Raw genomic sequence first — 16,255 nt, forward strand, 5'->3', positions numbered from 1 at the left:
GTCACATAAAACTTGTGTTAAATAGATTTGTGTGCTTTTCTCCTGTTAATCTATCTTATGTCAATTTAATTCTCAGGCCCAGCTGGGACCCTGAGAGGATGGAAGTGGAGTTTGCCTCCTTCTACTACCATGAAACAACATTAATGGTACATCTCATTCTAAGAACCAAGGGAAGAGACCATAAAGAAGTGTGATTCATTCACTTTTTGTCCTCAAGATCTCATTACTAGCAGCAGAAGCTATTGCTAGGATTTCCACAATGTTCCCATGACAAGCAAGTGGGACACTCCGCCCTGGCCAGGGAATGCCTCCCAATTTAAAGGTAGCATAAAGCCCAGAAGAAAAGAAGACCACACAGATTATCAAGTCCAGGGACACCAAGAGTAGTGGTTCTCAAATATTATTATGCCTGAAACTCACCAGAGGCACTTGTTCAAAATGTAGGGATCTGCCCTACCTTTTAAGATTCAGATTCAATAGGTCTGGCATTAGTGTGACCAGCCATCCCAAAATCATGCTATTTGGGAAACTCCTTAGTTTTGGGTCTTCTTATCTGCTGTGTAGTCCAGGATTCTGCACATTTAATAAGCACCCTAGTGCAGCAGTCCCCAACCTTTGTGGCACCAGGGACTGGTTTCATGGAAGACAATTTTTCCACGGATGGGTTGAGGGTGGTTTTGGGATGATTCAAGCACATCACATTTAGTGTGCACTTTATTTATATTATTATTACATTGTGATATATAATGAAATAATTATACAACTAACCATAACGTAGAGTCAGTGGGCGCCTTGAGCGTATTTTCCTGCAAATAGATGGTCCTATCTGGGGGTGATGGGAGACAGTGACAGATCATCAGGCATTAGAGCCTCATAAGGAGCTCATAATCTAGATCCCTCACATGTGCAGTTCACAGTAGGGTTTGTGCTCCTGTGAGAATCTAATACCACTGCTGATCTGACAGGAGGAGGCACAGCTCAGGCGGTAATGCGAGCGATGGGGAGCAGCTATAAATACAGCCCGTGTGTACATCTGTGAATATTTACAGATGAAACTTTGCTTGCTCGCCTGCTACTCATCTCCTGCTGTGCGGCCGGTTCCTAACAGGCCATGGACTAGTACAGGGTTGGGGACCCCTGCTCTAGTGAATTTAGATGTCAATGGTCCTCAGACTATACTTTGAGAAACACTGACTTGGAGACTTGAAGTTAGCTTGTAATTCTTACTAGGTGGAAGGGAAAGGTGTCATTCAAGTGTAGCTATGAAAACAACTTGATGGATTTTAAGTGTAGTCACTTTTGAGCCTGAATCATAGATAGGAAAATGTCAGATTAAATATTTAAGTATACAAAATATGCCAGACTTTTGCATCTAATGTCCCTCTTCTTGTAGTGCTCTATCCCTGACATTCGTGATGACCTTCTCCTCTGAAGCACTGTCATGCTCTTCGCCCTTTTTCCTATCCTCATTCTTATTAGTTTCAACATCCAAGAGTTTCATTTTGTGACATCTTCACAACCCATGTCAGTCTGAGTCCAGGCAAGAGATAGGAACCATGCCAGTTATTTGAATAGAGAGGATTGATTATGAAGAATTATTAGCTACAAATATAAAAAGAACAAGGTAACAAAGAGTAAAAAGAGAACACTACGATATCACAGAGAGGACAACTGCAGGAAGCAGCCAGCAACCCTAGGGCTGGGGTAGAAGGAGGGGAAGAGGTTAGCATGATCCACAGGTGCTGAGAAGAGGGCCTGCAGAAATGAAACACACACACCCCGAAGGGCCATGCTGCTCAGCTGATGCTGATGTCTCTGAGGTGGGCCCAATACAGCTGGTTTTACATGGGTCAGAAAAACCCAAGCTAGATTCCGCTGCCTCTTTGGGAAGTAACTGCTGCTGCCTGGGTGAAGAAACATGGCTGGGGAGTTATTGATAGAAACAAGAGCCAATTAAGTCTCCTTTTTAAAATAAACTATGCAGTCTCAGGTATTTCTTTGTAGCAATGCAAGAACAGCCTAATACAGAAACTGACATATCCATAAAGCTAGTGTGAGAAATTTTAAATCTATCCAACTCTCGGAAGTTTTTGATCAAGCTTACAAACTATTAGGAAGAATCTAAAATACACATAGGTGCACATATAGGATATGCATATCCTAAAACATATTTTAAAATTCAGTAGGAATAAAGGAAGTATCAGTTATTTGCAAAGACTCAGAATCACAATTATCATGTTCTCTAGTCTCAATGAAGAAAAAAGAAATCAACAACAGAAGGAAAAAGAAACCAAAAACAGATTCTTAAAATAAAAAACTTATTTCTGACTAACTTATAATTTCAAAGGAAATAAAATAAAAAATATGAAATAGCACCAAAAACATTCAAAGTATTTCCAGTCACAACTTGGGGGATGCAGCTAAAGACGAACTTGTGGAAAATGTAAAACTTTAAATGCATCTGTTAGGATACAATACATATTTAAAACAAATGAGCTAATCATTAATCTGAAGGTTAAGAAAAAAATGATAGAATTGATACAGACAGGAGACAGGCAAATACTGGGTAGAAGAGGGTAGTTCCCCAGCAAAGACCCCACCCTCAAGCCTGGAAACCTGTGGCCCTAAATGGGTACAGACATTCCTGTTTTCAAGCCCAAAATGTTGCCTTTTGGCCTGCCACACCCCCCATCCTGTACCCATATTAACCCCAAACCCCCAGCTCCAGGAGAAAACAAACAGACAAACAGCAGAAGAGCGCAACAGAGAAGGAGAGAAGAGAAGGAATGTTGAACACTGAGAGGAGTTCAGCTGGGACTATCAGAGAAAAGATTGGCCACTGGACGGCCAAACTCCAGAGGAAGAGCATCTTCTACTCCATCCCCCTTCCAGCTCTCCATCCATCTCACCTTCAACCCTCAGTAAAACCCCCGCATTCACTCTTCAAGCCCGTGTGTGACCTGATTCTTCCTGGACTCCGGAAAAGGACCTGGGTACCAAGAGGGCACTGAACAGGTTAACACTTAAGCCATCTGTGGACAGCAAAGCTAAAAAAGCGACACTGTAACATGCCCACGGGCTTCGAGAGTCACAGATACCCACCCCTAGATGCTACCATGGGGCCGGAGCCCAAAGTGCTAGCCCTGGCTCGAGCACCCGCCCCTCTGTGTGCTCCTCCTCGCATAAGGGGTTCGAGCTCATGGTGGCCGAACAGAGAGCCACACCCTTGTCATATGTCATGCGAATGGGGGCTAGGGAACTGTCCCATTTCAGAATGAATTCCAAGGAAATAATAAGGATTAAAAATAACTTCTAACAAAGTAAAGAGTAAAAGCAATATAAAAAACCAAGCCAATTCTTTGGAAAGACACCTAATTTCTACAAAGTTCTGACAAGACTGATGATGACAAAAAGAGAGAAAAGATAAAGAACCACTGGACACAAACAAGAGCAAATGCTGTTCAGGCTGTGGACTTTCCTGAGCCCGAGGAAGCTGAAGGCAGGGATACTGATTCAGAACACCCCACCATTGACTGCTTTTTCCCTCCAGTGACAGAGAGACCTTCCAGATGCTCAGCTTGGTTTAAGACATAGGAAAGCCCAAGGTCTTAAAACACTTCCTTAAATAGAAGCATTGAGCACTGCATTTAGGCAAGTTCTTCCTCAGGAGTGATGTAAAAAGGTCAGCAGTAAAGCACAGAATGAGGCTTCCCAGTTGTCCCAGACCTCTCACCAGATATTGTCAATGTCTCTGGTTACTTCACATTCCCCTTAGAGGATTTCAAGGATTAAGGGAAACTGCCCTAAAATAAGATTATCTTATCTGTATCTGCCCTTATCCCGTATGGCCACTTCCTTTCTGTTAAGACTTTGGAACATAAATTGGTAAGAGTGTGTGTGTGTGTGTGTGCCCTCCCCTTAGTCACTAAATGTTGTATTTGGTGTCATCATTGGGGTTGGCCTCACCCCCAGCCCCCACCTCCCCTCAGTTATATTTGGAAGGAACATCTGGAAGCTGAAGAAAAAAATGCTGAGGACCCCTGTGTAGAGACAGGCTAGCTTTTGCGCCACTGAAGGAATTGTGTTAATGGAATTTACCCAGTTTTCTCCTAACTCCAACTGGTCCTGTTTGGTAGTTAAAGAGATCTGAGCTGAGGGCGGAGTTACCCCAGGTATAGTTCCCTGGTTTCCCAGAAGCACAAAGCCAAGTAGCCAAGGATCCTTGAAGTGAGGGGGAAGCTTAAAGTTTGGACCAGGTACCTTGAGTGAACGCCAATATCTGAAACCTGGGCCATGATATTAGGAAAGATCTAGGGGCTGAGGGCTCCTCAGGCCCCCATTAGACTTCGAATGGAGACTTCCAGGCAGAAATTAGATAATTGTTGATGTTTTTGATGTAGTTAGAGTGAGAATGGACCTAAAAATATTTTAATTGATGTGACTCTACCTGCGTGATTGATCAAAAAAAGAGGAAGTTAGATTAGGATGAAAAAATGAAAGTTTTAATGACTTCTCTAAATTTTTCTTAAAAAATTTAGTTACACATATAGCACACAAAGACATTTGCATGAACTTACTCAAACTGTAAGACAACGTTACAGTTCCTCTTTACCTCTGTCACCTCCTCTCCAACCCCCACCCCCACACACAAAAACACCCAGAGGGGATCTTGAATCAAAGGTATGTGTCTGCCCAGGCCTTTTTCACGTGTATTTACAAATATGTCACATTATTACTTTTAAGAAGAATTTCTGTTTTAATGTTTATGAAACAATCTTCCTCTTCTTTTCATATTTGAACCTGTAGCTTCAGAAAAAAAAAAAGAGAGAGAGAGAGACCAGGCGCGGTGGCTCATGCCTGTAATCCTAGCACTTTGGGAGGCCGAGGTGGGCGGATCACCTGAGGTCAGGAGTTCAAGACCAGCTTGGCCAATTTGGTGAAAACCCATCTCTACTAAAAATACAAACATTAGCTGGGCGTGGTGGCATGCTCCTGTAATTCCAGCTACTCCGGAGGCTGAGGCAGGAGAATTTCTTTGTTCGTTTGTTTTTTGGGTTTTTTTGTTTTGTTTTGTTTTGAGACGGAGTCTCACTCTATCGCCCAGGCTGGAGTGCAGTGGCGCGATGTCGGCTCACTGCAAGCTCCACCTCCTGGGTTCATGCCATTCTCCTGCCTCAGCCTCCCGAGTAGCTGGGACTACAGGCACCTACCACCATGCCCAGCTAAATTTTTTTTGTATTTTTCATACAGACAGGGTTTCATCATGTTAGCCAGGATGGTCTCGATCTCCTGACCTCGTGATCCTCCCGCCTCGGCCTCTCAAAGTGCTGGGATTACAGGCGTAAGCCACCGGGCCCGGCCAAGGACAATTTCTTGAACCCGGGAGGTGGAGATTGCAGTGAGCAAAAATAGGGCCACTGCAGTCCAGCCTGGGTGACAGAACCAGACTTCGTCTCAAAAAAAAAAAAAAAAAAAAGAGTGGAGTCCTTGGAAGTATATGGTTTGGTGAAGCTAACTGAATTTTAAAACAGAGTTCAGAAGTCAGGGTCTTGGAAGCACTTTTCTATTTGGAAGAACTTGCTTCCTAAGTGGAACATTAAAAACTCAGTACTATTTTTGTAACTTCCTGTGAGTCTATAATTACTTCAAATCATAAAAAATAATAATGTTTTAAAAACTGGCATGTGGTCCAGCATCTTTTCCGGGGCTCTGCAGTTCTGGATGCCTATGCCGAGATGGAACTTACATCAGCTTGGGTCTCTGGGCAACCGTGATGAGCAGAACCTCATTGGCCACCCACAACATATATGTGGCAGACGTGAGAAATAAGCTTTGTTGTGTTAAGCAAAAGCAATAACAAAAACAACAACAAATGCACAAACTGGCTTCTGTCAGTTGTGTGTCTTCTCCCTTTCCTATCTCTGTCTCTGTCTCTCTCCCTCTCTTGGCTCACTCACTTTGGGGGAAGCCGGCTGCCGCCTTGTGAACACACCAGGCAGCTTGTGAGGAGGCTCAGCGGTGAGGAATTAAAGTATTTGGCCAACAGCCAGGAGGAAATTGAGGCCGACAACCACAGGAGTGAGCTGAGAAGCAGATCTTCCCGCAGCAGTGCCTTCAGCTGACTGCAACCTTACCTTAGGACAAACCTGAGCCTGAACAATCGAGCTAAGCCACTCCCAGACTCCTGACCCTCAGAAACAGCAGGAAATAATAAATGTGTGTTGTGTAAAGCTACTAAATTTTAGGATAACTTTTGTTACTCAGCAAAAAATAACTAATACACGCCGGCAGGGCTGCATGGTGACTTTTGCAGACCCTTGACCCTTGTGCCTTTGTAGGTGCCTTCCTCCATAAGCTATGTTAAAAATGTTATGTCGTGACTATGTTGGTATAAAGACAAATATTAATATAATCAAGGCTGGGTTCATTATTATTATATCCATTTTTTTCTTCTGATTTTAGACAAAATTAAAACTTTTTTAGGCCCTGAAGTATCATAGGCCCCAGGCTTCTGTGCTCAATGCATGTCAGCCCTACACTGGGGAACAACATAAGAGGGACATGCAGTCAAGAATAAGTTATTAGGGCCGGGTGCGGTGGCTCATGCCTGTCATCCCAGCACTTTGGGAGGCCAAGATGGGTGGATCACCTGTGGTCAGGAGTTTGAGACCAGCCCGACCAACCTGGTAAAATCCTGTCTCTACTAAAAACACAAATATTAGCTGGGTGTGATGGTGCATGCCTGTGGTCCCAGCTACTCAGGAGGCTGAGACAGGAGAATCACTTGAACCTGGAAGGCGGAGTCTGCAGGGAGCCGAGATTGTGCCACTGCACTCCAGCCAGGATGACGAAGCGAGACTCCATCTTAAAAAAAAAAAAAAAATAGAATAAGTTTTTGGCCCTGATTCTGCCCAAACCCACGCAATAAGCCCATCACCTGGTAAGACCATTAAGATTTTGGCAAAGTTGTATCCCATGATCATGGATTGTTTTGGGTCCTGCCCTCCAGGTTGGAAAGAAGACTGACTGATTGCATGGGGAACTGAGTAGAAGATGCTCTAGGGTATTCCCAAAAGGCCATGACAGGAGCTGTACTGTGGGAGCCAAACCACATGATCCTATGAAGCTTGGGGCATCAGCTGCAACTTCTTAGCCTGAGAGTGGGCAGCGTAGCACTGGCTTCAACCCCAGTGTCTTCCAGAAACTGATATTCACAATTTACATTAAATCTGGAAGGAGGAAAGTGTTTAGATCTAAAGACGCAGGAGCCAGCTGGCTTGGGTTTAAATTCTACCTTTGGCACTTACTGGCTGTGTTACCTTCGGCCAGTTTCTTAAGCCCTCTGTACCTCAATTTGATAATCTGTAAAGTTAGAATAATGATAGAGGTAGTTATGAGAATTTTGTGAGTTAACGTACATAAAACACAACAGCACTTGGCACAGAGTAAGCCCTCAATATTATCATTGTGGTGATTATTACTAAGCTTCATTTGAGCTAACACTAACTACTGATGGGCATTTTATTACTCTCCTCACTGTTTACAATCATGTCTTGGGTATGTCAGAGCAACTTTCACATAAGAAGGAGCTGCCAGGAAGTCATGAACAAGCCAAATGGGAGTCCTAGGTAGAGAGAACCAGCCTCTTGAATAAGGCCCAGCAGAGCTCAGAGATGATGCTCTCATCATGAAATCCTCTCATGAAATCCAAACGGTGGTCTCCATTTGTGGATCAATGGGCTATACTTCTGAGATTCTTTCTTTTTTGTTTGTTTGTTTTGTTTTGTTTTGTTTTGAGGAGGACAGGGTCTTGCTCTGTCTCCCAAGCTGGAGTGCAGTGATACAGTCATGGTTCACTACAGCTTAGACCTCTCAGGCTTAAGCGATCCTCCCACCTCAGCCTCCCAAGTAGCTGGGACCACAGGCACATGCCACCACGCTCAGCTAATTTCTGTATGTTTTATACAGATGTGGGTCTTACCATGTTGCCCAGGCTGGTCCTGAACTTCTGGGCTCAAGTGATCCACCCACCTTGGCCTCCCAAAGTGCTGGAATTAAAGGCATGAGCCACAGGGCCTGGCTGAGATTCTTTTTTAATAGTTACAAGCCACAGCTTTGTTTACTGATAGCCTTAGACTGATAGCCTTTGCTTGGTATACTGATAGCCTTAGGCTGTCAATGGAAAGCTGCCTCTCTGTGGCCCAACTTTGCAGCACCTAAGTGGGAAGAACAGAAGACAATCAGCCTATAGGCCAAAGTGTGGCCAGTCATGATTCTGGACCATCTGGCACAGGTTCATACCAACTCTTGGATAACTTCCAAAGGTCCAATAAGGTCAAGTGGACATGGACAACTGAGTAGTATAAAACAGACTGCATTTGAGTTCGACAGTTACTTGGGGGAAAATGGGGGCCTATCAAGGTCAAGTTTGAATAGTACATAACAATGAATGTTTTATTAATCAACTTGCAGAATGTCAAGTGGGTTCATAGGGTGTCAGGGCATGGCAGGCTACAGGTCATGCTGAGGTAGGTCTCTTTGTATCTCTGAAGACAAAAAGGGTGGTACAGAACATGGACAAAGCAAATATAATCAGGCACAATCAAATGCATATGCACTCCCCGCTGCTGGCAGATGGACTATATCAGGCCCCTGTCCACAGAGCAAGAGGAGTCCGCTGTGCTCTGAACGAAGCCAGTGTCTCTTTGGATTTGAAATTTTGTTTCTTATTTCAGAGGCTTTGCAGCTAGCACTATACAGGGCAAATCTTAATTAATTAGGACCTTGAACCTAATGTTATTCCATCTAGGGTACACATTCTACCAGTCAACAATAGAAAACATGGCCCAAAAGAATGCCAAGTGGTTGTGTCACATAGCCTATCTTCAAAATCAAAAGAGCTGTTGGAAAACTGAAATGTGTTATTAAATGCCTCTACATGATGAAACCATTATAAATAAATGAAGTATATGACAAAAATAACATGTTACTGAAATATGTAAAAGATCTGAATAAAGGGACAGATATACTATATTGATGAATGAAAAAACTCCATTCTTCAAAATCCTGTATTTAATGTGTAAAGTAAAATAACCATAATTAAAAATACAGCAAAATTCTGTGTGCCAATTGACAAATTATGTATATACATATATATACACATACGTGTGTGTATATGTGTGTGTGTGTGTGTATATATATATATATATATTTTTTTTTTTTTTTTGAGACAAGATCTTGCTCCACTGAGAGTAGCAGCCACAGCGGAGAGCTTCAGAGACCTGCAGAGACATGTGAATGATTTGCCTGCAGAGAAGCCACCCTCTCCAGGGCCTCCTCTCTGGAGTGGCCAGAGTGCAGTGGTGATCATAGCTCACTGTAGCCTCAACCTCCTGGGCTCAAGCCACCCTCCCACCTCAGCTTCTCGAGTAGCTGAGGCTCCTCAGCCATCATGCCTGGCTAATATTTTAATATTTGTTGTAGCGACGAGGTCTCGCTCTGTTGCCTGGGCTGGTCTCAAACACCTGGACTTGAGCAATCCTCCTACTTCAACCACCCAAAGTGCTGGGATTACGGGCATGAACCACTGGACCTGGCCTAAACTGTAAAATTTATATGTGAGAAGAGACTTCAGGAATTGAAAAGAACTATAAAAGAGGAGACTTACCCTACCAAAGACCAAAACATATTATGTAGAGTAATTATTGTAGTATTAGTGTTACAGGATCTCTGGGGTGTCCATTTTTCTGGGTGGAAACTGTGGACACAGTGTCTTTGCCCGAGTTCTTGTCCTGTGTCCAGGAAGAAAGAGGTACGCAGACAAGTGAGGGGTAAAGAAGAAGAGCTTCATTTAGTGTTAGAACAGGTCAGAGGGGTGGATAGCTCCTCTCTGTAGGCAGGTCCTCCTTCGAGTGTTCAGCTGTCAGCAGGAAGGAGGCCCTGGAGAGGGTGGCTCCTCTCTGCAGGCAGGACATTTGATTTCTCTGCACCTCTCTGCTAGAGCTGCTGCTCTCAGTGGAGAGGGTATTCCTCTCTGTAGCTGGCCATCCCATCGTCTCCAGCTATCAGCTGAGAGGCCACTCCTTTCTGCAGCTGGTCGTCTCTTCGTCCCTCTGACCTCTGCTCTCTTTGTCCTCTGGCTGTCCTCTGCCCTGCTCTAGCTGAGCCCAGGGCTTTTATGGACCTCAGAGGGGAGGAAGTGTGTGCCGATTGGTCCATGGGTGGCCATGGGTGGGCCCGGAAGAGGCACCATGAGTCCCCACTCAGGTCCCTGGGACTGGCAGCCCAGCCCCCAGCCTTTAGGACCTCCCTAGCCTGAGGGTAGGGCCTTACTGCAGACCCCACCCCCTTCCACCCAGGACTCTGTCTGCCTCCTGAGGCCATTCCAACCCAGATGGAAGTTAGTGCTGAGAGGGGGAGAGAGGCCAAGTAGTGGGAGCAGACATCCCTGAGCCCGCAGGGACAGGGGGTCCTTCCTGGGGCACTTGAGGGTACAGGCTTCAGAGACACCCAGGTCTCGCGCCTGGGAGGGCAGCCACAGCTGCAGCCAGGAGCTCCTGCTTGTCCCCAGCTCCTGCCTGCTTCCTGGAGCAAGAGGCCCAGGTCTGCAGCCATAGGTGCAGGGGCTGTAGCTGCACCTGGAAGGGCAGATCCTACCTGTTCCCAGCTCCCCCAGGAGCACAGGGAGGCTCAGATCCACAGCTGCAGTTTGGGTGGCTGTAGCCCCACCCAGGAGGGCAGGAATCCTGCCTGCTCCGTAGAGCAGGAGGCCTGGGTCTGACGCTGCGGTTTGGGTGGCTGCAGTGGCACGGGGAGTGCCCCTCCCAACTCAGAAGGGGCAGGGCTCCCACCGGCTCCATGGAGTATGCAGCCCTAACCACACCTTCCTGCTGCAGCCAGAATGATGGCAGCAACCACTGCCATCATTAGTACGGGAAAAATAATAGAACGTTGAGAAAGAGGACCATGTACATAAGAGATTTTAGTAATGACAAAATCAACATTTACAATTAACAGGGACTGGAAAGACTATCGACAAATATTGTTGGGAAAATTGGTGAGCCATTTAGGGGAAATTTTTTACATTAAACTAACGAGTTTACCTATATTAAAAACTTTTTTAAATTGTATTTAAGAAATTGCCATAGCAAAATTAAAAGATAAGCAATCTTTCCATTAAAGATGCTAGATTGACTGTTTTTATCTTTCCCCTTTCTCAAGTCTTCACTAAAATGATTGGGAAGTTATAAACAAAAGTATAAATCCATAAGAGCAAAAAAAATGTAGAAGAAAATATATCAGGATGAGAGATTTCAATCCACTTTTGGAAGAATCACAGCAAATGGATGGCTGGTAACTGATTTAGCATAGTGGAAGAATTTGCAGCCAAAATCCTGAGAAGGATATGGAAGAGAAGAGATACAATTTACTTCAAAAACCAGAAGAGGGTTAGTATGGCTAAGTATGGCCTAGGGCAGGGAGAAGTGAGGCTCCAAAAACAGAGAAATTGATTCAAAGTCTGCAGGGACTGTGACTGGACCCGAGACTTCTTCCTTTACTCCTCATGCAGCATGTCAGTGGTCTGGAATCCAACCTGCAGGCTGGACAGCATGGGAGGAAAACACACACACACTGACATCTGTGGGTCTTCAAGTGAAATATTCAGTGCTCTCTTCTGTTGTCCAAAAGTGAAGCCCACTGGCCAAAAAGTCAGCTCCATGCCACCAGAGCTTCTAATCAGCATGATGTGGGCTCCTCTTGAATATAAACAATACAATACAACAAGGAACACCAGATATTTTTGGGAATGCTCCAACATGAAACAAATTTGACCAAACCAATAGGAAAAATAAGCTCACCAAAAAAGGAAATAACAGACAGTAGAAGAAACATTTTTAAAATCTTTGTTTTGTATCCTCAGGAAGGTTAGATTATACTCATATATAAGAATAGGATGCTATGAAAAAGGAACAAAATAGAACAAGACAGAGCTCTTAGAAATTAAACATATAATAGTCAAAAGAAACATTCAATGAATGATTTTGAAGATAAGGTCCAGGAAATTTCCCAAAGTAAAGCAAAAGAAAAAGAGGTAGAGAGTGTTAGAGAAAAGATGATAAACGTATAGAATGAATGCAGGAGCTCCAATATTGACCAAGGGAGTTTGAGAGAACAGAGAAAATAGAAAAGGAAGGAAGTAGGTAAGTAAGTAAATAGATAAAGTGGTAGATAAATGGATATATGGGTGGATATATAGATAGACAAACAGGCAAATAAATCAATCCAGCGATGAGGGACCTAAATATCCTGACCAAAATAATCCACCGATTAGCTAACATAACAAATGATGATATATTCTCACCTTCATGCAATTCCAAATCTTCATAAAATTTCAGAACACAAGGAATGAAAAGAAGATCCTAAAGTTGGCCGGGCGTGGTGGCTCACACCTGTAATCCCAGCACTTTGGGAGGCTGAGGTGGGCAGATAACGAGGTCAGGAGATCAACACCATCCTGGCTAACATGGTGAAACCCTGCCTCTACTAAAAATACAAAAAAATTAGCCAGGCATGTTAGCGGGCACCTGTAGTCCCAGCTACTCAGGAGGCTGAGGCAGGAGAATGGCGCGAACCTGGGAGGTGGAGCTTGCAGTGAGCTGAGATTGTGCCACTGAACTCCAGCCTGGGCGACAGAGCGAGACTCAGTCTCAAAAAAAAAAAAAAAAAAAAAAAAAAAAGATCCTAAAGTTTACAGAAAGAACAGATCACAAGTATCAGAATAACATCAAACTTCTTAGCAGATAGTCTGGATCTAGAAGAAAATGAAGCAATATTTCCAAAGTACAGACAGAAAATGATTGTTTTTTGGTCTTGCTAATTAAAAAATAATTTTTTTATAGAGATGGGGGTCTTGCTATGTTGCCCGGGCTGGTCTCAAACTCCTGGTCTCAAATGGTCCTCCTGTCTCAAGCTCCCAAAATGCTGAGATTATAGCCATGAACCACCACGTCCAGCCAGAAAATGATTTTTTAACTGTAATTAAATACCTAGCAAAACTAGCAGTTCGATGTAAGTATAAAATAAAAACATTATTTGATACATGAAAATTTACTTCCCATATATTAGAGGATTATCTCAGGGAAAACAGGGGAGGAAAATTAGAGAGAGACCTAGTAGATTTGGATCCAGTAAGGACAAGGTCGAAGGAAAGTCTTGAACAGCAGCTATAAAGCAGGCAGAGGAGGTAACAGCTCAGATTAGAGCAGGGTGGAGGACTCCAAAGGGAAGAGCCCTAGAAAAGAGGGGAAATTGAAAACTGAATGATCAAATGAAGCATTAGGGAAACTAGAGGATAGCATATTATACAAGGAAAGAGGTGAGCAACTTCAAACTTCAAGAAAAACACGAAGCTGTATTAAAAGAAGCTGTAATTGTGGTTTAAATCTTGGTTCTGAAATGTATGATGTTTGCAGAGTTGTGAAATAAATATTGATTATTTACTTGACGAAAAGTAATGATGAAATACATAGAGTTGGTGAAAGAAGTAAATGTAGATGATTATACTTGAATCTGTCACGGAAGAAGCCATTAGATAATTCCTAAAATTGGATAAATCAAGAAATAGTATAAGCATATTATTTTGGAATATGAAAATTCCTAATAGAATCACAGCTGGGTGACACAGCGAGACTCTGTCTCAAAAAAATGTATATATATATATGGATGACTCTGGGGATTGGGAAGAACGGAAAAGTAGTAGAGGAGACTTATTGTTTTTATTACAAGCTTTTGAAAATAGCACCGGGGCACATCTAGGTTCTATGGCACTTGAAGTTCTTACAATATGGGGAGAGGGGAGTCCTGTTTAAACAAAACAATAAACATTTATAAATAAAAATAGTTATAAAAGTGAATAGGATTTAGAAAACACAAAAGTTACAAATTTTAAAAATACAAATCCACAGATACCACAAAATATGGGAAAAAACATATTTTTATTCATTAACTACCTGAAACATCCCTTTAAAACATTTCCTGACCATTTGGTACATATTTTTTGACTGCCTCTTCGTTCGTAATATAAAAGTAATGTCACACTATTTCTTTTGGAGGAATAAAACAGTATTTATTTAGCATAGATAACTGAAATTGTTCTTTATTATTGACAGTTTAGAAAAGTTTCTGCCAGGAGCAGTGACTCATACCTGTAATTCCAGCACTTTGGGAGGCTGAGGCAGGAGGGCCACTTGAGGCCAGGAGTTCATGACCAGCCTATGCAACATACCAAGACCCTGTCTCTTCAATAGAAAATTAAAAATAAAAAATTATCAGGGTGTGGTGGTCCATGCCTGTAGTCCTAGCTACTCAGAGTTTGAGGAGAAAGGATCACTTGAGCCCAGGAGGCTGAGGCTGCAGTGAGCTATGATCACACCACTGTACTCCAGCCTGGATGACAGAGCAAGAACCTATCTCTTTAAAAAAAGAAAAGAACAGAAAAGTTTCTCTAAGCTTCACACCTTGCTATTGGTAATGCCATTTAATTTACTACAATTTATGAAAATTTTTGAAAAGCTCTGTTGAATTTCTTTAATACACGAACAGTAAAATTTCAGGGCATTTAAAGTTTTCTTGGGCAGTGATTAATCTTAATACTCTGAATTGAAACTATTCACAAACCAACTTGTTATCTATATTCTCCTTGTAGTATTGTGTTGTGTATTGATATAGTGATTCATTATTACAGTTGAGAACTTCCATTTTGGACTAGTTTTTTTTTATTATACTTTAAGTACTAGGGTACATGTGCACAACGTGCAGGTTTGTTACATATGTATACATGTGCCATGTTGGTGTGCTGCACCCATTAACTCGTCATTTACATTAGGTATATCTCCTAATGCTATCCCTCCCCCTACCCCCACCTCATGACAGGCCCCGGTGTGTGATGTTCCCCTTTCTATGTCCAAGTGTTCTCATTGTTCAATTCCCACCTATGAGTGAGAACATGTGGTGTTTGGTTTTTTGTCCTTGCTATAGTTTGCTGAGAATGATGAAACATTTATGTGTTCACAGTCACTTCCACATATAGTAAAGTTATTGTTGGACATCTTAGTGTAGGTGTGGCTTTCAGAAATACATCTGCTCATCATGCTAACTCACCTAACACTGTGACACAAAAGTTTGGGGCCAGAGGTCATATTGAAATATAAATGGGTTCTATTCTCCTAGCACTGGAAGTATGTGAGTAAGAGAGGAGAAATGAGGTATGAAATATGCAGAGCCATAGACTAGTTTCTTTACTGTATGTGGAAGTGACTGTGAACCATATAAATGTATCTCACTAAACCCAAACAGAATATGTCCCCAATTTAATATCCCCTTGGCCAGATCCCAGTAATTCCAGCAGCTGCTCCAATACCACTGAACACAACAGAAGGAAGAGGCAACAGTCTCAACAGATTGTCATTAATATATCTCACTTTGTCAGCCAACAGACATACAAAAAAAAGCTTAGCATTATTCATCATCAGGGAAATACAAATCAGAACCACAATGATAGGCCATCTCACAGCAGTCAGAATGGCTATTATAAAAAGTCAAAAAATAACAGATGTTGGCGAGGCTGTGGAGAAAAGGAACACTTAAACACTGTTGGTGGGAATATAAATTAGCTCAGCCACTGTGCAAAGCAATTTGGAGATTTCTCAAAGAACTAAAATAGAACTACCATTTGACCCAGTATATACCCAAAGGAAAATAAATCATTCTACCAAAATGACACAGGTACTCATATGTTCATCGCAGCACTGTTCACAATAGCAAAGACATGAAATCAACTTAGGTGCTCATCATCCATGGATTGGATAAAGAAAATGTGGTATATATACACCATAGAAAACTATGCAGGCACAGCAAAGAATGAAATCATGTCCTTTGCAGCAACATGGATGTAGCTGGAGGCCATTATCCTAAGCAAATTAATGCAGAAACAGAAAACCAAATATCGCAAGTTCTCACTTATAAGTGGGAGCTAAACTCGCATAAACACAGATATAAAGATGGGAACTTTATTGAGTACTTCCTTTTCGGTACTATGTTCACTATCTGAGCAACAGGATCAATAGAAGCCTAAACCTCAGCATCAATACTATATACCCTTGTAATAAACCTGCACAAAACAAAAATAGAAATTAATATACATCTTGCTTTGTAAATTTTACAAAAACTCATGACAATGTGGTACTCTGTTATGGCC

Source organism: Pan paniscus, chromosome 6 (assembly GCF_029289425.2).
Source record: "Pan paniscus chromosome 6, NHGRI_mPanPan1-v2.0_pri, whole genome shotgun sequence".
Taxonomy (NCBI): domain Eukaryota; kingdom Metazoa; phylum Chordata; class Mammalia; order Primates; family Hominidae; genus Pan; species Pan paniscus.